Source organism: Delphinapterus leucas, chromosome 9 (assembly GCF_059928025.1).
Source record: "Delphinapterus leucas isolate spDelLeu-1000000601 "Yukka" chromosome 9, BTC_Dleu_Yukka2, whole genome shotgun sequence".
Lineage (NCBI taxonomy): Eukaryota > Metazoa > Chordata > Mammalia > Artiodactyla > Monodontidae > Delphinapterus > Delphinapterus leucas.
In genome coordinates this window covers 43,747,403-43,769,802 of record NC_143137.1, presented here as the reverse complement: position 1 = coordinate 43,769,802, position 22,400 = coordinate 43,747,403, and the positions used below count along the sequence as shown (strand labels likewise).

The window sequence follows — 22,400 nt, the reverse complement described above, 5'->3', positions numbered from 1 at the left end:
TTCTTCTTTTCACATAGGGACCACCCTGTTCAGTTTCTTCAAGCATGGCAGTTGGTATTCAATGAACATTGGTTGAATGACTGACTGACTGAAGGGATTAATGAAGCAATTGAAAACGAGTGACTCAGTTAGAAAGGACAAAGGCATACTGCTTCACAGCCTGAACACTTTGCCTATGGGAAATTTAAAAAATATTAAGTTTGGCTGCTTAAAAATTTTTTTTTGATCATAATGCATTTGTTATAGGAGTGGATTAAAACTATGGCCTGAAAAAAGTGTTTTCAATTTTGTGGGAATTTAGTCTCAGTAATCCTGTCTTCCCTTCTGTGGATGATGGGAATTTGTTTATGGAACATTTATTTGTTTGTTCAGGTCAAACATTTTATTAACCTTTTTTATTCTGTCAGACATAGATGAATAACTCATGAAGAGTCTTAGATCCATATTTCATGAAGGGCATAATTGTGATTTGAATTCCTTATATGCATAGTTATTTATTATGCTAATGAGTATGCCTGTACTGTTAACTTTAGGTTGTAGAAAAGACATTTTAAAAGAATTATGGTTTTATTGGCATTGACTTTATTTTATGTCAGCAGTCATGAGTTCATGTATTTTTATGTACAAAGTGTCTCATACCACTTCATAGAAAGCATATTTAGTGTTGTATGAAAGGAGAGGTTAGCACTCCCCTTGACAAGGATGGAAGAGGCCTTCAGGCCTAGCAACGGGCATATGGTTAAGAAAGCATATTTAATTATCTTCTAATGGATTATGTCAAAATTTCTTTCTCTCACATACTTTACATGGAAATATTTTATATTCTTATCAAACTCATATATGTATGTATCAGTACTGGCCACTTGAAATATATAATTATAAGAGAGTGAAAATAGAACGGGTTATACCAGCAAAAATTTTTTGATAATCAGAAATTACACAACACTCTGATGCTCTTTGGGAGAAACCTCAGGTTTTTTTTCTTTGAAAAAATTCAACTTTATTGAGGTATAATTTACATATAATTAAATTCACCCACTGTAAGTGTTCATTGAGTTTTTTAATTTTTAATTTTTTCTTCCAGTTTTCTTGAGATATAATTGACATAGAGCATTGTATAAGTTTAAGGTGTATAGCATAATGATTTGACTCACATCTATCATGAAATGATTATCACAATAAGTTTAGTGAACATCTATCATCTTATATGCATACAAAATTAAAGAAATAGAAAATTTTTTTCTTGTGATGACAATTCTTAGGATTTACTCTCTTAACAACTTTCATATAAAATATAGAGCAGTGTTCATTATATTTGTCTTGTTGTACATTACATCTGCAGTACTTATTCATCCTATAACTGGAAGTTTGTACCTTTTGACTTTTTTCATCCAATGATGAAATAGGCAAGCAGAGGACTCATGGGCAAAAGAAAAAAGGGATCTGTAATTTGTCACAAGAGAGGAGATGAGTCAACGTAGGTCAGAGTATATTTCTACCTAGGCACTGAACAACTTCATACCTTATAATGCAAACTTCTATTGTTTCTATTGAAATTTATTATTTTTTATTTTTTTGGCCATGCTGCACAGCATGTGGGATCTTAGTTCCCCAACCAGGGATTGAACCCTCGCACCCTGCAGTGGAAGCACGGAGTGTTAACCACTGGACTGCCAGGGAAACCCGTGAAATATTGTTTCTTGAGGTCATATAATACCATCTAGGAAACAGTGTTAAGTAAAGAAAATTTACAATAAAATTCACTGTCTTGTAGGATAGCAAAGACTGAGTGCCGTGTATTATCTATGTTTTTTTCCATTTTCTCTTTTCTGTGTTTAAATAATATTGTGTCTTGTTTAACCAGTAGATAAAAACCTATGTCTGTAGACCACTGGGCCATTGTGATTCGTATACTTTTAATTTCTGTAATTATTAATGAGTAATATACTTAATCCCCCCCAATAGCTACTTTTATTCTCTGTTAAGTACATCACCTTTTGTTTCTGGGAGATTTAAGTTTTTTCCTATATGAAGAGATTGAACAAACTTTTATGTGTGGCTTCAATGTAACTGCTAGAAATATTTTTATGCTACTTCATTTCTCAGTGGAGCATGAGTTACATTGCCCTAATGTTGGGGGGGTATTAAAGACATTTTCTCCCTTTCTTTCTGAGTGGCCTGAAACCTATGAACTAAAAGCACAGAAGCAGCCGACTGTGAATCTTAGTTTAATATATATATTTTTAGAAGCCACTACAGGTGAATTATTTATTCTGTATTATACGAGGCTGTTTAACTTTGATCTGGCCAGCTAGTAGCAATAAGACTACTTCTAAATATCTTTCCATTTGGAGATGTTTACTATTGTCATCAACAGCAATCCCCTCCCCTCCCACACACAAAACACTTTCATGTATGTATGTATATATGTATGTACGTATTTACATTTTTATCTTTCCTCCCCTTCACAATTGGTGGGATGTGTGTGGCTTTCTGGAGAGGGGAGGGAGAAGCAGGCCTTGGCTGGAGGCTGCTATTGATTTAAGGCAGTGGGCATTAATGGGCAGCATCTGCCCTCTCACTTTCAGTAATGCAGCTGACCCTTTTAGCTGCTGGATACCCGAGCTGTAAGTGGCAACTTTAATGTGATACCTTCGAGTTATGGCCTTACTAAGTAAATCACATTTAGAAGCTTTTATGTTATCATAGTCATGCTTGTTTTAAAAAAGCCTAAACATGATGAACATTAAAAATGAATTTATATTCATGAAGCAAAATTTGATTTTCTAGGTAATTACCTATTCATCTAAAAACTCAGATGGTTGCTTTTAGTGTTCATCGATGTAAATGACACAATAAAAAAAGAAAGCTATTCTGTGATACTCTGTGCTTTATTTCAAATGATTTTCTTGATGATACATTTATTTTGTCTAAGACTTTTTCAAATAGTCTCTTCTTTCCTAAGTACAGTTTGCTGTAGATGGAAATAACTTAATATGTCTGTTGTTAGAATGAGACCAGTATAATCTTTTAGTCTTTTATTTAGGTACCACCTGAGTGGGCATATTGAATATTTGAAATATGGTTGTAGATTAAAGGATATACAAAGATGTTATGTAATCTACCTTTAAAGCAAGTAGTGTTGGGATTTGTACTTAAGTGATGTTGGATCTAAAATCGAATCAAAGAGGCAGAAGTTCAGAGAGGTTTGTTTCTCCCTAATTAATAAGAGAGAGAGATGAATTGCCATTGATTTTTAAGAGTAAAATTCTTAACCATGATGGAGGATTTCCCCATATTTTTCTACTCATATCATTCTCTTAATGTTATTCATACACAGCTTTTGTTATTTAATTTTAGGTTTGAAATGGGAAATGATCAAAAAGCATTTTTATAATGGAAGCTTAAAGATTACAGACTATATAGTTAAATATTTATTGTTTAAAAATGCAATAAAGTGGGCAAAATTAAGAAATATATATTTTAAAAGGACCAAAATTTTATGTGATACCTAAATTTTAAACATTAGTTTTTCTTTTACTTCTTTTTTTTTTTGGCCACACTGTGCAGAATGTGGGCTCTTAGTTCCCTGACCAGGGATCAAACCCGTGCCCCATGCATTGAGAGTGAGGAGGCTTAACCACTGGACTGCCAGGGAAGGCCCATTATATCCTTGTAGCTTACTTATTTTATACATAATAGTTAGCTCCTCTTAATCACCTACCCCATCTTGCCCTTCCCCCATTCTTCTCCTCACTGGTAACCACTAATTAGTTCCCTGTATCTGTGAGTTTGTTTCTGTTTTGTTATATTCATTCATTTGTTTTATTTTTCAGATTCCACATAAGTGGTAACATACAGTATTTGTCTTTTTTTTTTGAATTTTATTTAATTTATTTTTTTTTATATAGCAAGTTCTTATTAGTCATCAATTTTTTTTTTTTTTTTTTGTGATATGTGGGCCTCTCACTGTTGTGGCCTCTCCCGTTGTGGAGCACAGGCTCTGGACGCGTAGGTTCAGCGGCCATGGCTCATGGGCCCAGCTGCTCTGCGGCATGTGGGATCTTCCCGGACCAGGGCATGAACCTGTGTCCCCTGCATTGGCAGGTGGACTCTCAACCACTGTGCCACCAGGGAAACCCTTAGTCATCAATTTTATACACATCAGTGTATATATGTCCATCCCAATCGCCCAATTTATCACACCACCATCCCCACCCGCTGCTGCTTTCCCCGCTTGGTGACCATAGGACTGTTCTCTACATCTGTGTCTCTGTTTCTGCCCTGCAAACTGGTTCATCTGTACCATTTTCCTAGGTTCCACATATATGCGTTAATATACGATATTTGTTTTTCTCTTTCTGACTTACTTCACTCTGTATGGCGGTCTCTGGATCCATCCACGTCTCAAAAAATGAACCAATTTCGTTCCTTTTTATGGCTGAGTAATATTCCATTGTATATATGTACCACATCTTCTTTTTCCATTCATCTGTCAATGGGCATGTAGGTTGCTTCCATGACCTGGCTATTGTAAATAGTGCTGCAGTGAACATTGGGGTGCATGTGTCTTTTTGGATTATGGTTTCTCTGGGTATATGCCCAGTAGTGGGATTGCTGGATCATCTGGTAATTCTATTTTTAGTTTTTTAAGGAACCTCCATACTGTTCTCCATATTGGCTGTATCTTTTTACATTCCCACCAACAGTGCAACAGGATTCCCTTTTCTCCACTCCTCTCCAGCATTTGTTGTTCGTAGATTTTCTGATGATGCTCATTCTAACTGGTGTGAGGTGATACCTCATTGTAGTTTTTATTTGCATTTCTCTAGTAATTAGTGATGTTGAGCAGCTTTTCATGTGCTTCTTGGCCATCTGTATGTCTTCTTTGGAGAAATGTCTGTTTAGGTCTTTGGCCCATTTTTGGATTGGGTTGTTTATTTTTTTAATATTGAGCTGCATGAGCTGTTTATATAATTTGGACATTAACCCTTTGTCTGTTGATTCGTTTGCAAATATTTTCTCCCATTCTGAGGGTTGTCTTTTCGTCTTGTTTATGGTTTCCTTTGCTGTACAAAAGCTTTTAAGTTTCATTAGGTCCCATTTGTTTATTTTTGTTTTTATTTCCATTTCTGTAGGAGGTGGGTCAAAAAATATCTTGCTGTGATTTATGTCAAAGAGTGTTCTTCCTATGTTTTCCTCTAAGAGTTTTATAGTGTCCAGTCTTACATTTAGGTCTCTAATCCATTTTGAGTTTATTTTTGTGTATGGTGTTAGGGAGTGTTCTAATTTCATTCTTTTACATGTAGCTGTCCAATTTTCCCAGCACCACTTATTGAAGAGACTGTCTTTTCTCCATTGTATATCCCTGCCTCCTTTGTCATAGATTAGTTGACCATAGGTGCGTGGGTTTATCTCTGGGCTTTCTATCTTGTTCCATTGATCCGTGTTTCTGTTTTTGTGCCAGTGCCATATTGTCTTGATTACTGTAGCTTTGTAGTATAGTCTGAAGTCAGGAAGTCTGATTCCTCCAGCTCCGTTTTTTGCCGTCAAGACTGCTTTGGCTATTTGGGCTCTTTTGTGTCTCCATACAAATTTTAAGATTTTTTGTTCTAGTTCTGTAAAAAATGCCATTGGTAATTTGATAGGGATTGCATTGAATCTGTAGATTCCTTTGGGTAGTATAGTCATTTTCACAACACTGATTATTCCAATCCAAGAATATGCTATATCTTTCCAACTGTTTGTATCATCATTAATTTCTTTCATCAGTGTCTTATAGTTTTCTGCATACAGGTCTTTTGTCTCCCTAAGTAGGTTTATTCCTAGGTATTTTATTCTTTTTGTTGCAATGGTATATGGGAGTGTTTCCTTCATTTCTCTTTCAGATTTTTCATCATTAATGTATAGTAATGGAAGAGATTTCTGTGCATTAATTTTGTATCCTGCAACTTTAACAAATTCATTGATTAGCTCTAGTAGTTTTCTGGTATCGTCTTTAGGATTCTCTATGTATAGTATCATGTCATCTGCAAACAGTGACAGCTTTACTTCTTCTTTTCCAATTAGTATTCCTTTTATTTCTTTTCCTTCTCTGATTGCCATGGCTAGGACTTCCAAAACTATGTTGAATAATAGTGGTGAGAGTGGACATCCTTGTTCTGTTCCTGATCTTAGAGGAAATGCTTTCAGTTTTTCACCATTGAGAATGATGTTTGCTGTGGGTTTGTCAGATATGGCCTTTATTATGTTGAGGTAGGATCCCTCTATGCCCACTTTCTGGAGAGATTTTATCATAAATGGGTGTTGAATTTTGTCAAAAGCTTTTTCTGCATCTATTGAGATTATTGTATGGTTTTTATTTTCAGTTTGTTAATATGGTGTATCACAGTGATTGATTTGCGTATATTGAAGAATCCTTGCATCTCTGGGATAAATCCCACTTGGTCATTGTGTATGATCCTTTTAATGTGTTGTTGGACTCTGCTAATATTTTGTTGAGGATTTTTGCATCTATATTCATCAGTGATATTGGTCTGTAATTTTCTTTTTTGTTGTATCTTTGTCTGGTTTTGGTATCAGGGTGATGGTAGCCTCATAGAATGAGTTTGGGAGTGTTCCTCCCTCTGCTAGATCTTGGAAGAGTTTGAGAAGGATGGGTGTTAGCTCTTCTCTAAATGTTTGATATAATTCACCTGTGAAGCCATCTGGTCCCAGACTTTTGTTTGTTGGAAGATTTTTAATCACAGTTTCAATTTCATTACCTGTGATTGGCCTGGTCATATTTTCTATTTCTTCCTGGTTCAGTCTTGGCAGGTTATACCTTTCTAAGAATTTGTCCATTTCTTCCAGGTTGTCCATTTTATTGACATAGAGTTGCTTGTAGTAGTCTCTTAGGATGCTTTGTATTTCTGCGGTGTCTGTTGTAACTTCTCCTTTTTCATTTCTAATTTTATTGATTTGAGTCCTCTCCCTCTTTTTCTTGATGAGTCTGGCTAATGGTTTATCAATTTTGTTTATCTTCTCAAAGAACCAGCTTTTAGTTTTATTGCTCTTTGCTATTGTTTTCTTTGTTTCTATTTCATTTATTTCTGCTCTGATCTTTATGATTTCTTTCCTTCTGCTAACTTTGGGTTTTGTTTGTTCTTCTTTCTCTAGTTCCTTTAAGTGTAAGGTTAGATTGTTTATTTGAGATTTTTCTTGTTTCTTGAGGTAGGCTTGTGTAGCTATAAACTTCCCTTTTATAACTGCTTTTGCTGCATCCCATAGGTTTTGGATCGTCGTGTTTTCATTGTCATTTGTCTCTAGGTATTTTTTGATTTCCTCTTTGATTTCTTAAGTGATCTCTTGGTTATTTAGTCACGTATTGTTTAGCCTCCATATGTTTGTGTTTTGTACGTTTTTTTCCCTGTAATTCATTTCTAATCTCATAGTGTTGTGGTCAGAAAAGATGCTTGATATGATTTCATTTTTCTTAAATTTACTGAGGCTTGATTTGTGACCCAAGATGTGATCTATCCTGGAGGATGTTCCGTGTGCACTTGAGAAGAAAGTGTAATCTGCTGTTTTTGGATGGAATGTCCTATAAATATCAATTAAATCTATCTGGTCTATTGTGTCATTTAAAGCTTCTGTTTCCTTAGTTATTTTCATTTTGGGTGATCTGTCCATTGGTGTAAGTGAGGTGTTAAAGTCCCCCATTATTATTGTGCTACTGTCGATTTCCTCTTTTATAGCTGTTAGCAGTTGCTTTATGTATTGAGGTGCTCCTATGTTGGGTGCATATATATTTATAATTGTTATATCTTCTTCTTGGATTGATCCCTTGATCTTTATGTAGTGTCCTTCCTTGTTTCTTGTGACATTCTTTATTTTAAAGTCTATTTTGTCTGATATGAATATTGCTACTCCAGCTTTCTTTTGATTTCCATTTGCATGGAATATCTTTTTCCATCCCCTTACTTTCAGTCTGTATGTGTCTCTAGGTCTGAAGTGGGTCTCTTGTAGACAGCATATATACGGGTCTTGTTTTTGTATCCATTTAGTGAGTCTATGTCATTAGTTTGGAGCATTTAATCCATTCACGTTTAAGATCATTATCTATATGTATGTTCCTATCACCATTTTCTTAATTGTTTTGGGTTTGTTTTTGTAGGTCCTTTTCTTCTCTTTTGTTTCCCACTTAGAGAAGTTCCTTTACCATTTGTTATAGAGCTGGTTTGGTGGTGCTGAATCCTCTTAGCTTTTGCTTGTCTGTAAAGCTTTCAATTTCTCCATCGAATCTGAATGAGATCCTTGCCAGGTAGAGTAATCTTTGTTGTAGGTTTTTGCCTTTCATCACTTTAAGTATATCATGCCACTCCCTCTGGCTTGTAGAGTTTGTGCTAAGAAATCAGCTGTTAACCTTATGGGAATTCCCTTGTGTGTTATTTGTCGTTTTTTCCTTGCTGCTTTCAATAATTTTTCTTTGTCTTTATTTTTTTCCAGTTTGATTACTGTGTGTCTCGGCATGTTTCTCCTTGGGTTTGTACTGTATGGGACTTTCTGCGCTTCCTGGACTTGGGTGGCTAATTCCTTTCCCATGTTAGGGAAGTTTTCGACTATAACCTCTTCAAATATTTTCTTGGGTCCTTTCTCTGTTTTCCTTCTGGGTCCCCTATAATGCAAATGTTGTTGCATTTAATGTTGTCCCAGCAGTCTCTTAGGCTTTCTTCATTTCTTTTCATTCCTTTTTCTTTATTCTGTTCTTCAGTTGTGAATTCCGCCATTCTGTCTTCCAGGTCACTCATCCGTTCTTCTGCCTCAGTTATTCTGCTATTGATTCCTTCTAGTGTAGTTTTCATTTCAGTTATTGTATTGTTCATCTCTGTTTGTTTGTTCTTTAATTCTTTTAGGTCTTTGTTAAACATTTCTTGCATCTTCTTGATCGTTGCCTCCATTCTTTTTCTGAGGTCTTGGATCATCTTCACTATCATTTTTCTGAATTCTTTTTCTGGAAGGTTGCCTATCTCCACTTCATTTAGTTGTTTTTCTGGGGTTTTATCTTGTTCCTTCATCTTGTCCCTAGCCCTCTGCCTTTTCATCTTGTCTGTCTTTCTGTGAATGTGGTTTTTGTTCCACAGGCTGCAGGATTGTAGTTCTTCTTGCTTCTGCTGTCTGCCCTCTGGTGGATGAGGCAATCTAAGAGGCTTGAGCAAGTTTTCTGCTTTTACTTCTTAATTACATTTCTAATATTTCCTTGTCTTTTTGAATGTCTACATTTTCCTCCAGCCACTTACAAGTTAAAAAGGAAAGTCTAGACTTTCTATTTCAGAAGACACTGACTTTGAAGAAAATATGTGAGTATTTAAAACCTGTAGTAGGCAGAGAAATGAAGAAAAAAATTTCTGGAAATACATTGCAATGTGATTTAATCACCACACCAATAAATGTTTAACCATACTGTTGACAAAATAGCCCAGAAAATATTATTATTAGTGACTCTTGATAGTAGCTGTCTGAACATACCTTGGAATTGATTGGTACTTATAAATTATAGAACTGTGGAAAATATTATATACCATATATAAAAAATACTATATCATCAGAATTTAATTTGTGACTAGATGAAATTTGATAAAATTTTATTGATATTATAAACAAATGTGACACCCAATTAATTTAAAGCAATTATTATTCAGAAATTGCATTATTTGGCATGCTTTCATTTTGGGTTTGTAATTTGGTAAATCTTTAAGTTGGAATGATCACTTGCTTTGTTGAGATTTTGGTAATCTAAAAAGAGCAAGATGGGACTCCTACTTAAATTAGACATCTGACCCAAACTTAGCAGTTCTCTCAGCTTGCCAGGGAAAACACTTGATGGTTTCACTACTTTATTCCGTCATCTTGAGAGATTCTACCCCGTTTTTCTCCTCCATTGACTAACCTTTGACTTCCCAAATCTGCATTTCTTTCCAACAGGGGTGAACAAACACTCTTGGTATGTGAAGATTAAAGGTCTGTGGACCCTGAAGGTACCCTGAAGCAAATTTGTTCAGAATTAATTTTTTACCTTCAATTGTGGTTTTTTTAGAATAGGAAACCAGATAGAACTCAACAGTGTATCTTGAATCTTAGAACTTAGTACTTTTGTTACAAACAACAGGAAAAAAAAAAAGAGAAAAAGACCAAGTGCCAGTAACATTTACTCTTCAAAGGAAAGTTTTTGTCTTTCTGTGCCTGGTTATCTTCAAGCGTTGCAGAATGAAAAAGAAAATTTCAGTGGAAGTATACTTCAGCCTTGGATATAGAAAAGACCTTTAAAAAGAGTCATTGTTGACATGAAAGGGAAAACATACTGATTTTCTGGGATGTAAGCCTTAGAAAACAAGCCAGAGTAAAAGAACACATAGAAATGAAAAACTTATGACTCTAGGAGATGACCTGTTGTGAATTATTTCAGAATTCAGTGGATATCTCAGTTGGTTGATTTTTCTCCTATGAATTCTTGCTCCTATGAACGTACTGAGTAGGCCTCAGCTTTGTTTTAGTGTGAAACAATCATTGCAACGAATATCACTGTTCTGAATACATAAACCAGTTGTGTTAGAACATACTGTAAAGTATGTACTTGTGAAGGGCAAAATGTGTGTATATGACTAAAGAATGTAAAGAAGTATTTCTGTAAGAAATTGTAACTATTGATGGTCTTTAGGCATAGGTGACTTGGCTTACAGATTTCAGAATCTAAAACTAGTAGATGCATTTTACCAATTACACTTAGGTGATTCTGGCAACAGATATAGTAATCTGGAAGTGACAGAGGAATTAAGAAGCAGAGAAGCAAGAAGGAATAGATCCTTTCTTAGGCATATGCTTTCTACCTTTTTGTAAAATACAGTGTGCAACAAAATATATGTTTCACAATACTACCGATGCAGCTGACTCCTGGAATTCAGTTGGTTATGTTCTATTTAGGAACAGAAGCAGTTAAAAACAGGCATTTGTAATATATTTAGTAAGTTCTAGTTGGGTTGGCAAAATAGTACATTCAAAATCATGAAAGGATGCTTCTCTTTATTTTTTATTTATTTTTTAAAAAATATTTTTAAAATTAATTTTTATTGGAGTATGGTTGCTTTACAATGTTTTGTTAATTTCTGCTGTACAACAAAGTGAACCAGCTATACATATACATATATCCCCTCTTTTTTTGGATTTCCTTCCCATTTAGGTCACCGCAGAGCATTGAGTAGAGTTCCCTGTGCTATACAGTAGGTTCTCATTAGTTATCTATTTTATACATAGTAGTGTATATATGTCAATTCCAATCTTTCAGTTCATCCCACCCTCCCTTCCCTCCTTGGTATCCATATGTCTGTTCTCTACATCTAGGATGCTTCTCTTTAAACATCAAGCAGAATCAATTTTGTTATATCCAAACACCATCATGTTATTGAAAACTTATTGAATAATTGGGTACCTTATAAATAGTTATCAATGTCAGTTTTTCAATCCTCTACATTTTTACCATAGAGAACCTTCTGAAATTTCATTGTTTAGAAATCTTGAGATAGCCTTCTTTTTTTTAGGAGAGATATGCTCAGTTCTCTTATTTGTTTGAAAATCTAGGCTTTGAATTGTTAATATGAAAATAAATAGAAGAGATAGGAGAGACCAGAGCTTTAGAAGAACCTTAATCAGTTCAGTAACGTCACAGTTCAGGAATATTTTTAAAAGCCATATTTTTACTGTTAAGATATCGTGATGGTTAAAGCAGAGGACCCTGGACCACATGCTCACTAGCTTACTAACTATGAGACCTTGGGCAAGGTATTTAAATTCTTTGTGCCTCAGACCCTCTTTCTGTAAAATGGGGTGCAGAGAATTTAAATACGTACCACGTGGGGTTGATATGAGGATTGAATAAGTTAATACAAGTACTAATAGCACTACTATATATGTTTCAGCCAACACTATTATTAGATTTGGTGCATTTGCCAATTTGCTTACTTTGACGATTGTTTTCCTTAGAGAGCCTATAACTCTCTAGTTATTGAATTAAATTCCTTGCAGGAATACAGTTGTCTGTGAATTATATCTTTCTTAGAAGATTGGGCCCAAGATAGGAAAGCTAGGCAAAACAGATATTTCCTAGTAAATACTATGTAATGGGTCACTGAGTCAGCAACATCACTTAGTGCCCACTTGTGTGCAGAGCTTTGTTTTAGCCTCTTCTGTTTGCTGGATTGCATCAAGTTCAAAGAGTTCAAATCACAGGGATTTGGAAATTGTGTTTCTTAGAGGAATTTGATTCAGGAAGGCAGCTCGTTACGGTTTCTAAGATCAAGGACTTGAACTGGAGTCCACATGGAATCCATGTTGAACTGGTACCTTGACGCAGTACAAAGGAACAAGTTGTACTTTTCTTTTTCTACCTATTGAACCAGTACCATAATCAAACTAGAAAAAAATATTTTGCTTTGTGGTTTAAATAACAGTCAGCAGCCTTTTATTGTTGTTGATACATAGAGAAAATTTGGAAGATGGTTATCTGTATAGTGCTGCCAAATATATTGTTATTATGCAGACCCTGCAGGCAGCAGCTGCAGTTGTTTTCCAAAGGACATGCAACCAATCTAGCTATTGTGCGCCCAGCTTTAGTACTGCTGGCTGTATTTGGTCTTTTTACTCACAGATGCATGCATACTAACTAACACTTTTAGTCACAATGTTAAACTTGAAGGATGGGTACTATATTTTGGTCCTTATCTTCTCTTTCATCTGTTCTTGGTTTTAGTTCTTAATTACTGCTGTTATTCTTGGGCATTTTTGATCACAAGCATACATTCAATTTCTATCTAATATATCCTTTTTTTTGGTTCAGGGCAGTTATGTAAGTATATGATGTACTGAAATGATTTGCTTTGACTTGACCCAATTAGAGTTTACTTTAAGTCTTGAGCCAGCTGAAATAAGATTCAGCTGATTTATGACACTATTTTTTTTCCCAGTAATGTTGACTGGAGCAGAACCACTTATTGTGCTAATGCTCACTTCTAAAATGTACAGGCTTATTTACATAGCCTGAAAAAAGTATCCATACTAGCTGCATTTTAATCTAGTGGTAGGCAAAGTAGCATATTGTAAAAGGTATAGTTTGCCTCTTTGACATGGTTTTCTGGTATGAAACTTGATGTATTAAATATTAATCAAAATAAGAAGCTGGAGTGAGATGGATATATTTATTCCAGAGTTATAGTCATGTGGTCAATTTTATACCATACCTGTGAAGCAGATAGTGGTAATCGATAATAATAATGATAAAAATAATAATTATTTAACACTTATTAAGCCCTTACTTTGTACCAGGCACTTGGGTTAAGCTCTTTACATTAAATAATTCACACCAAACAACAATTTTTGAAGCAAGTACTAGTATTACTTTTTAATTTTACAGATGAGATAACAGAGGCTTAGAGATGTGAGCATACTCTCCAAAGCCACACAGTTTTAAAGCAGGGATCCAGTTCCAATTGTTTCTGACTTTAGAGTCTGAGCTCTTAGTGTCTGTTCTATTTTTACTACCTTCCATGTTATATATTGGCACGCAGTTATATAGATCAGGGTCTTGGCGGCAAATAGACTGCACACTCAAATGGGATAATTGATAGAGGAGTTATGGACAAGAGTAAGAGATAATAACAAGGGATGATAAAGAGATGGTGAGGCTAGCAACAGTGGGAAATATTATCATCCCTATATATGAAGGGACAAAAGATGGGATTGGTTACTGGATCTTGAAGAGAGGGCCATCTGACAGCCCCTGTTGTCTTAGGTTGAGGGACATAACCAAGCTTGGTGACCTAGCAGGGAAGGAGCCAAGGAAATAAATACCCTGACCGCATTTTCCTCCCTCTCTCCAGTCTCTTGCCAATGATCCTCATTGGCCAAACTCAACTGGAAGCCAGAGGAAAAGAGATCCTTTGATGCAGTGATGAGCTTCTTCTGGCACACAGCAGGTTGGAAGCAGATAAAAAGTTTGCAGGGCAAACAGAAAACATCCAGTTCACAGATGCACTACCAAGAAAATACTTTCTCAATGTCAAAGCATTAGTGAGCCCAGGATATTCTACTTAGGCCTCTAATCATTTGACCTCCTTATTCTTAATTTTAATTTTTTATTTTGACTTCTTAATTATAGATTTCAGAAACAACCTGCATTGGTAGGGAGAATGTAGACCAAGATTCTTTCCTTGAAATTGCCAAGGTTACGTTTAGGATTTTGAACAAATTAACTTTGGATATGTCTCAACTTTTTTCTTCTTTAAAAATGAATAACAATATCAGTACTGTTCTAAGTAGATACAATAAACATTCATGAAATAGTTATAAAATATGGACATTTAATAACATATACATATGTCTACATTTTTACTTTTTTTACTAGTCTTCTTCCTTTCTAAATCCTTAAGTGTTTATCTGAGATTGTTTTTCTTCTCCCGAAAAAACACTCTTTACTGTTTCTTTGAGTATGGGTCTGCTGGTAAGTTTTTCGATTTTTTTTTGTCTGGAATGAAATGACTTCTTTACCTATGTTCATTTTTGAAGGGTATTTTTGCTGGGTATAGAATTTTAGATTAGCAGTTATTTTCTTTCAACAGTTTGAAAATATCAGTCCATTAGTCCTCTGGTTTCTGTAGTTATTATTGAGAAGCTAGCTGTGTTGTTCTAACTATTACTTCTTTGAAGGTAGTCTGTCCTTTTCTAGTTGCTTTTAAGATTTTTCTCCTTGATTTTCAGAAATTTTACTATAATAGGCTTAAGGTTATTAATTTATTCACAACTTGCTTCTTTCCAAAACACTTATTTCAAGAGGGCCCAAAAGGTTGGAGTGTTAAGTAATTGTTATTTTTTAAAAATAAAATTAATAAAAAAACTGGTAGCTAATGAGGGCTGATGTAGATAAGTTAACAGGTTCCTCTTTTAAGTTCTTTTACGTACTTCTTAACATTGCTGCTTTTTTCCAGCTTTATTGAGGTATAATTGACAAATAAAACTCTATATATTTAAGGTGTACCATGTGATGGTTTGATATATGTTTACATTTTGAAATGATTACCATAAGCTAATTAACACATTCATTATCTCACATAGGTACCATTTGTGAGTGTGTGTTAACATTGCTTCCTTTTTAAAAATTAATTAATTTTTGGCTACATTGGGTCCTCGCTGCTGTGTGTGGGCTTTCGTTAGTTGCGGTGAGTGGGGGCTACTCTTCATTGCGGTGTGCGGGCTTCTCATTGCAGTGGCTTCTCTTGTTGTGGAGCATGGGCTCTAGGCACACGGGCTTCAGTAGTTGTGGCATGCGGGCTGTAGAGCAGAGGCTCGGTAGTTGGGGTGTGTGGGGTTAGTTGCTCCGCGGCATGTGGGATCTTCCCGGACCAGGGCTCAAACCTGTGTCCCCTGCACTGGCAGGCAGATTCTTAAGCACTGTGCCACCAGGGAAGCCCAACATTGCTTCTTAACAGAAGAATGATGGTAGTGCAGGAAGTCAGGTAAGGTCAAAGAGAATCTGACAAGCTTCCCTCTTTCCCTTATCTAATGCCAGGAATGTAGAAGAAGAGAAGGAAAGGATAGACTTACGTCAATTCAGAAGTATTATACAAAGTGAAGCATCTTGAAAATAGTAGAAGATTGTTTGTTGCAAAAGACAAATTATTTTGCCCAATGAATTGTCAGTCTATAGTGAAGGCTGTCATGCTACTGAAACATTTTTCCTTACATACACAAAATTCATATATTAGCATCAACAAAATCTCCCATAGTCAATTCTGTTACTCAGGACAAGAAAATGTAGAAAAAGGAAAACAAGAAATTTTATGATGTAAAATGTAGAGTCTTTTTACAATCATTAAATTGTATTGGAGTAAAAATGATGAAATGCTTTTCTTTTGATAGTAATCTTAAAAAGTTTGTATACTAAGTCCTGTAAACCAGATATTTGAATTATTGGATTGATATTGTACAATGGAAAGTATCTGAAGCATTCTGATTTCTTGAAAGGTTATGTTGTGAAAAATTCGTTTTGTAAGAGTAGGTGTACAAAAAGCATATGTCGTTGTTATTATCTAGAATCCAATAAAAGATAGCTTTTGCAAATTATTACCACATGTGTGTAGGAGTTGCTTTCACACTTAAGTTTTTTTAAAAAAAACTTTATTTTTTGGCTGCGTTGGGTCCTCGTTGCTGAGTGTGGGCTTTCTCTAGTTGTGGTGAGCGGGGGCTACGTTTCCTTGCGGTGCGCGGAAGGAAGGGCTACACTTCTCATTGCGGTGGCTTCTTGTGTTGTGGAGCATGGGCTCTAGGCACGCGGGCTTCAGTAGTTGTGGCACGTGGGCTCAGTAATTGTGGCTCGTGGGCTCTAGAGTGCAGGCTCAATAGTTGTGGCACACGGGCCTAGTTGCTCCACGGCATGTGGGACCTTCCCGGACCAGGGCTCGAACCTGTGTCCCCTGCATTGGCAGGCAGATTCTTAACCACTGCACCACCAGGGAAGTCCAGTTAGGTTATTTTAGATAGCAGAATAATTTGTTTTACATTTTAAGCATTGAAATGCCCCTTTAAGTTCTGTATTCCTGTGACTCCAGCATGATATATAATAGAAATAGCACAGAATAAAATATTTTGGCAAGTAATTGAAATAGCAAATTCTATGGGTAGTCTATTGAATGCAATAATGATATTTGCAGGGGCATTGTATGAATGCAGTATCTGTGAGAAGTCTTCTCCCAAAGCTACTAAATTCAAGACTTATGTCCTTAAACCATGTAATTAAAAAGAAGAAGAATATAAAGCAATTGACAAAGCAAAGAATGACCAACAATTCATTGATGAATGCAATATAGTATAATTTTCAACTTCTAACTTGCAACCTATATTTGCTATTAAAGTATCACTTAGCTGTGCACATGCAGCCACAAGATTAGGATTGTTTTCTTTTTGTGGTCTGTATTTACTGAATTTTAGAGTTATGGCAAAATTCTGAAGTCATTTGAACCCTAAGGAAATTTACAGTCTGCAATCATAGTAGTAGCAGAAGTATTAGTAACCATAAAGAAGGCCATTCTCATTTCCCACTTAGAGGTCATATGCCTTGTGTGATCTATTACAATTGATGGCTTACCATAGGCCATCTAGAATTTTCAAAAAATTGCTTGGGACTTCCCTGGTAGCACAGTGGTTAAGAATCCTCCTGGACATGGGTTCGATCCCTGGTCCAGGAAGATCCTACATGTCACAGATCAACTAAGCCCGTGTGCTACAGCTACTGAGCCTGTGCTCTAGAGCCCGTGAGCCACAACTACTGAGCCTGCTTGCCACAACTACTGAAGCCTGCACGCCTAGAGCCTGTGCTTCGCAACAAGAGAAGCCACCACAATCGGAAGCCCACACATTGCAACGAAGAGTAGCCCCTGCTCACCACAACTAGAGAAATCCCACACGCAGCAATGAAGACCCAACGCAGCCAAAAATAAAATCAATAAATTAATAAAATTCCTTATTAGTACTGAAATGTGTTTAAAAGTTGGCTTTCAGTTTAGAAGTATAGTCTTTGCCTTACATACTGCATTTTTGATATATTTGTTACTAGTGATTACTCGGTTGTAGGGGCTGATAGACACTGAGGAGTATTTTGCTTTTATAAGTTAAAGGTGTTACTAACTTGGGCTAAGTTCTAATAGATTTAGATTATTTGTTTATCATTAAATATCATTGCAAATAAGTTAGTTCTCTAGGCCTACAAAAAGGAGACAGATTTGTGCTGTAAGGAAGCCATTTGATACTATTCAAATTATGCTGTATTTTGTTGCAATAGCGTCACTTTATACTCTACCAAAATGAAGTTGTAAAACAAACCAATTGCTAGATATTGTTAGCAGGTCTGCAAAATAGCCTCAATCATTGAAGGAAGAAAAAGTCAAAAGCTAGGTGGTCATGAAGTACATGTGTTCATTGGAGTAAATGATGTGTGTAGAGGGGTGTGAATTGAAGATGTACAAGTGAATAAATGTCATCTTCTGAGTGGTAAAAGGTAAGTTGGCAGGATATTGTTGGTTGGGTGCTCTCAGCAATTCAGGCAGCTAGCTGGCTGTATATTTCACAAAGACCACATTGACCACAAAGACCACAAGGACCACATGCAGCATCTGTGGGGAAACATGGAATCAAGTTAGGAAGGACTGGAGTTGGAGGATGCAGCTCATCACAGAACCCTCTGTTCTCCCTAGAGAAGAAAGTTAAGGCCAGAAATAAGGTTAAGCTGCCTAAAGGAAATTTAGAGGTTGATTTGTCAAGATTAGCCTAAACTTTCAGGTAGGAGTAAAGTAGGTCAGAAAATAGACATCAGTGAGTTTCTGAAATTCTTTGTTTTAACTGGATTGTTCTGCAGAATTATCATTGCTAAGGTGTCTAATCATAAGATTTGGTTGTTCACTAAAGGTCTGATGTTTGGTAGCTTGAGTTTATGAGCTATAGGAGAACACCATTCACCACAATTCTGAAGTTAGGAATTGTCCTTATCTCCTGAACTTTGTGTCACACTGATTCTCCATCTCAATCAGTTGACAGTATTTCTAAATTACGGTAGCAGTTTTCAAGAGATAAATAGATCTCTTCTTGGTATTTTGAAAATGCAAGCCCCAATCACTACTTTATGAGGGATTTTAAAAATGTAGACTTAATACTTATTACGTCCTCAATCCTGACATAGTTTCTATAGGGGAAATCAGAAGACTACATCTCTGACCTGTGACCTTTTAAGAGACACCAACCATACACATATGGGGGAAAAAAGAAAACATTTTTAAAGCAACATAAAAGCAAGCGTTATATCAGTTGGTGTAGATTGTATATAAATAGTAGTTGTTCTTTGGCACAATGAAAAGAATGTGAGTTTTGGAATAAGAGAGAGCTTGGTCCATTTACTAGGTAAGAAACCTTGAGCTAATCTTCTCACTTCTCTGAGACTGAATTTCCTTATCTGCAAAAAAAAAAAAAAATTTCCTTATCTGGAAGTGACAATATTGAGGGTTTAGACTTGTGGCTTTTAGTTTTGGCGGCTTTAGAATCACTGGAGCATGGGGTCTTTAAATAACACTCATTTTTGGACCCCAGAAGGACTAGGTATAGGTGATTTTTTAGAAGATTCACCCAGATGGTTCTAATGTACTGCTAGGATTGAGAATCATTGGCCTAGAGTAAGGTAGTGACGAATGAATTCAAGAATTTGGAGGACTTAAAATCGTAACAGAGTTGAGCTAGAAGGGGCATTAGCTCAACTGGTTTAACTGCTTCACTTTGCAAATGAGGACACTAAGAAGCAAGTAAGTCATGTGATTCGGTGACCTTTTATGTAGAGGCGTGAAGTAGAGAAAGAATTATGGTCATTTCTGTAACATGGTGATATGGTTAATTGTACTGATATTGAAAGAGAAGGAAAGGTTGGAAAAGGGACCAGGTTTATGAGAAAGAAAAGTTTAGTTTTCAGTATACTGAATTTAAGGCAACTGATGTACATATATGGAAATAAATGTGTGTGAAAGTTTTTTTTTTAACATCTCTATTGGAGTATAATTGCTCCACAATGGTGTGTTAGTTTCTGCCATACAACAAAGTAAATCAGCTATACATATACATATATTCCCATTTCTCCTCCCTCTTGCGTCTCCCTCCCTCCCACCCTCCCTATCCCACCCCTCTAGGTGGACTCAAAGCACTGAGTTGTCTCCCTGTGCTATGTGGCTGCCTCCCACTAGCTATCTATTTTACATTTGGTGGTGTATATATGTCCATGCCACTCTCTCACTTCGTCCCAGCTTACCCTTCCCCCTCCCCGTGTCCTCAAGTCTGTTCTCTAGGTCTGCGTCTTTATTCCTGTCCTGTCCCTAGGTTCTTCAGAACCTTTTTTTTTAGATTCCATGTATATGTGTTAGCATACAGTATTTGTTTTTCTCTTTCTGACTTACTTTTCACTCTGTATGACAGACAGTAAGTCCATCCACCTCACTGCAAATAACTCAATTTCGTTTCTTTTTAAGGCTGAGTAATACTCCATTGTATATATGTGTCACATCTGCTTAATCCATTCATCTGTTGATGGGCACTTAGGTTGCTTCATGTCCTGGCTATTGTAAATAGGGCTGCAATGAACATTGTGGTACATGACTCCTTTTGAATTATGGTTTTCTCAGGGTATATGCCCAGTAGTGGGATTGCTGGATGGTATGGTAGTTCTATTTTTAGTTTTTAAGGCACCTCCATACTGTTCTCCATAGTGGCTGTATCAATTTGCATTCCACCCAACAGTGCAAAAGGGTTCCCTTTCTCCACACCCTCTCAAGCATTTATTGTTTGTAGATTTTTTGATGATGGCCATTCTGACTGATGTGAGGTGATACCTCATTGTAGTTTTTTGTTTGTTTGTTTGTTTTGTTTTTTTGGTGTACGCGGGCCTCTCACTGCTGTGGCCTCTCCCGTTGCAGAGCACAGGCTCCGGACGTGCAGGCTCAGCGGCTACAGCTCATGGGCCCAGCCGCTCCGCGGCATGTGGGATCTTCCCGGACCGGGGCACGAACCCGTGTCCCCTGCATCAGCAGGCGGACTCTCAACCACTGCGCCACCAGGGAAGCCCCCTCATTGTAGTTTTGATTTGCATTTCTCTAATGATTAGTGATGTTAAGCATCCTTTCATGTGTTTGTTGGCAATCTGTATATCTTCTTTGGAGAATGTCTATTTAGGTCGTCTGCCCATTCTTGGATTGGGTTGTTTGTTTTTTTGATATTGAGCTGCATGAGCTGCTTGTATATTTTAGATAATAATCCTTTGTCAGTTGCTTCGTTTCCAAATAATTTCTCCCATTGTGAGGGTTGTCTTTTTGTCTTGTTTATGGTTTCCTTTGCTGTGCAAAAGCTTTGAAGCTTCATTAGGTCCCATTTGTTTATTTTTGTTTTTATTTCCATTACTCTAGGAAGTGGATCAAAAAAGATCTTGCTGTGATTTATGTCAAAGAGTGTTCTTCCTATGTTTTCCTCTAAGAGTTTTATAGTGTCCGGTCTTACATTTAGGTCTCGAATCCATTTTGAGTTTAGTTTTGTGTATGGTGTAGGGAGTGTTCTAATTTCATTCTTTTACATGTAGCTCTCCAGTTTTCCCAGCACCAGTTATTGAAGAGACTGTCTTTTCTCCATTGTATATCCTTGCCTCCTTTGTCACAGATTAGTGGACCATAAGTGTGTGGGTTTATCTCTGGGCTTTCTATCTTATTCCATTGATCTGTGTTTCTGTTTTTGTGCCAGTACCATATTGTCTTGATTACTGTAGCTTTGTAGTATAGTCTGAAGTCAGGGAGTCTGATTGCTCCAGCTCCGTTTTTTTCCCTCAAGACTGCTTTGGCTATTCGGGCTCTTTTGTGTCTCCATACAAATTTTAAGATTTTTTGTTCTAGTTCTGTAAAAAATGCCATTGGTAATTTGATAGGGATTGCATTGAATCTGTAGATTGCTTTGGGTAGTATAGTCATTTTCACAGTATTGATTCTTCCAATCCAAGAACATGGTATATCTCTCCATCTGTTGGTATCATCTTTAATTCCTTTCATCAGTGTCTTATAGTTTTCTGCATACAGGTCGTTTGTCTCCCTAGATAGGTTTACTCCTAGGTATTCTTTTTGTTGCAATGGTGAATGTGACTGCTTCCTTCATTTCTCTTTCAGATTTTTCATCATTAGTGTATAGGAATGCAAGAGGTTTCTGAGCATTAATTTTATATCCTGCTATATTACCAAATTCATTGATTAGCTCTAGTAGTTTTCTGGTATCATCTTTAGGATTCTCTATGTATAGTATCATGTCATCAGCAAACAGTGACAGCTTTACTTCTTCTTTTCCGATTTGGATTCCTTTTATCTCTTTTTGTTCTCTGATTGCTGTGCCAGAACTTCCAAAACTGTGCTGAATAATAGTGGTGAGAGTGGGCAACCTTGTCTTGTTCCTGATCTTAGTGGAAATGGTTTCAGTTTTTCACCATTGAGAACGATTCTGACTGTGGGTTTGTCATATATGGCCTTTATTACGTTGAGGTAAGTTCTGTCTCTGCCTACTTTCTGGAGAGTTTTTATGAAAAATGGGTGTTGAATTTTGTTGAAAGCTTTTTCTGCATCTATTGAGATGACCATATGGTTTTTCTCCTTCAATTGGTTAATATGGTGTATCACACTGATTGATTTTCTCATATTGAAGAATCAATCCTTGCAGTCCTGGGATAAACCCCACTTGATCATGGTGTATGATCCCTTTAATGTGCTGTTGGATTCTGTTTGCTAGTATTTTGTTGAGGATTTTTGCATCTATATTCATCA

The 22,400-nt window shown here is 36.3% G+C and overlaps 1 protein-coding gene and 1 non-coding gene across 6 annotated transcripts in view; both read left to right on the top strand.

Moving 5' to 3' along the window:
* The window catches only part of BBS9 (Bardet-Biedl syndrome 9), a 453,658-nt gene that overhangs the window by 135,053 nt on the left and 296,205 nt on the right, over nt 1–22,400 (top strand). The gene's annotated exons all lie outside the window — the stretch shown is intronic.
* On the top strand, nt 662–789 carry LOC115801727 (U6atac minor spliceosomal RNA). Its single transcript, XR_004022072.1, has one exon. It is a non-coding gene; the product is annotated as a U6atac minor spliceosomal RNA (small nuclear RNA).